The following is a 2,389-nucleotide window of genomic DNA, read 5'->3' as shown; positions in this document are numbered from 1 at the left end:
AGCCTCCAAGAAGGATGAACTACCTTCTGGCAGAAAATAATGTAAAGGATTGCTCTGTATCAAACCAGAACTCTTCAACCTTTGGTTTTGAATTATCTTATATCTTTGAGTCAGCTCTTTAACATGCATCTAAGAAGGACATGTACGCTAACAAGCTCAGTTTAACAATGAACTTAGTAATTGTCTGGAAGTTTACATTGAATTTACAAGAGGCCTTTAATCATGGCATAAAGAAAATTTGTAAAAATATATATAGTTGTAGTTAAACATTGAGACTTTTCCTTCTTAATCTTCAGGAAAAACTGCGAAATTTCCTAAATATTTAATCAAACAAATGGCAAGCATATGTGGTTACATATTTTACAGACCTACATGAGAAAATGAAAAAAAAAAATTATATTGTAGAGGTTAATCCAGGACTAGAGTTAGACATCAGGGGTTTGAACCCTGGTTTCGCTGTTAGTAGCTGAGGGATTTTTGGAAAGTAACAACTTCTCTAAGACTCAGTGAGGTCATTGACAAAATAGGAATAATAATGGTATCTATTTCACAAGGAGGTTGTGCAACTTAAATGAGTGACCTATTGACAACAGTTAACACAATGCCTGGATATTAAAGGCACTTAACTTTAGCTATTCTTATATAATTAAATTTTCTTTCAAATAATATATTCTTATTTGGTTTTATTTTCTGCTTTTGTTTTTGCACTTTCTATTTATAACAGAAAGCTTAGGATAAATTTTAAAGAATACATACATGAGAAACTATAATGTGCTTAAAGTGAAATTCGTTCAATGCTTTGATTCTCAGAGCACACCATAGCTATTCATACTATTCATTTGCTGACTTATTTATTAAATCAATGTTTGTTGGGTGCCTGTCATCAGCTAAATCACTAGGTAAGGCACTGGAGTTACAGTGGTGAGCAAAACCAGACATGGTCCCTGCCCTCATGGAGAGTACGGTCTATCAGAGATAGAGATGCTAATCACATAAACAAATGCAAACCTGAAACTGTGACATGCTGGTTGCAGAATGTGCTGCACTCAGATTAAGAATATGATATTACATGCTGGAAGAATTGTCAATATGCCTGCCGTTTTGCTAATAGTATTAGAGAATTTTATAAATATGCATCTTTATTTGAATATATGGCTAAATGAGATAATCCATAAAACATCTAGCTCAGTGACTGGTGAATAATCAGAACATAATAAATACTAGTCTGTCCGTCTTGTCTATCTATAATTATGTGCATACTTACAGGTATTATTTTAAAGGAAATTAACATTTGGTGTCATATTCAGTGTTAATCTCAATATGCCACACAATACACTTCAAAGTGAATTTTTGCCACCATTATCATGATTAGATACATACTCTAAGTAACAGTAACATTCATTGAGATGTATACATAACTGAAATAGGGGTTATTTTTAATTTTCCTGTATCCATTGTCTTAACTCTCAATATAAAACTTAAAATATCTAAGTTACTTTGAATATTAGAATTGTGGACCCTTAAAATTAGTCCAAATTTCATCCAATTCCTGAATTCTCTCTACATGTGGAAGTTAGTTTCACTGTACTTTGAAACTCTTATGACCCTTAATGATATTACCATTAATATTTTTAAATTCAATTGATTCAGCTTGTATAGAACACTAGTTCTGTTCACAAAATTGCTTTGAAAGTTTCCAAACCTCATGATATTCTTTTAAAAATTTGGTGACTTTTGGGGTCTGGCCCGGTAGCGCAAGCGGTTATGTGCACACGCTCCTCTGCAGCGGCCCAGGGTTAGCTGGTTCAGATCCCAGGTGCACACCAATGCGCCACTTGTCAAGCCACGCTGGGGCGGCATCCCACATAAAGTGGAGGAAGATGGGCGTGGATGTTAGCACAGGGCCACTCTTCCTCAGCAAAAAAAAAAAAAAAAAAAGAGGAGGATTGCAGATGTTAGCACAGGGCTGATCTTCCTTACACACACAAAAAAATTTGGTGAATTTAAAGGAACACCATAACCTAGTAGCATATATGGAATACAAGTTTAGGAGTGCCTGGGAAAGTAAATCATTAGTTATTAATTTTAGTAGAATCAATTTTTAAAGACATTTTGTTATATTAATTTACTAATATCTTGTGTTAAATCTAAACATATACATTTGATAATGAAAAAAATCAATAAAGTGATCATTATTCTCACCTATATTATTGCTAAATATTTAGCAGCTTTATAAAAATCACATTCTTTTCTTAGAATAGTACAAAACACTGTAAATTGACTACATTAGTGAAAGTGTAGTGATTGCTTAATTTTTAATGATAGCCTTGAGTAAATGGAATAGTTAGTAAAATCTAAGAGAAAGTTATGCCACGAAATTTTAAAAAAG

Source organism: Ceratotherium simum, chromosome 4 (genome assembly GCF_057802395.1).
Source record: "Ceratotherium simum simum isolate JZ-2026a chromosome 4, ASM5780239v1, whole genome shotgun sequence".
Taxonomy (NCBI): Eukaryota; Metazoa; Chordata; class Mammalia; order Perissodactyla; family Rhinocerotidae; genus Ceratotherium; species Ceratotherium simum.
This window is presented reverse-complemented; position numbering follows the sequence as displayed.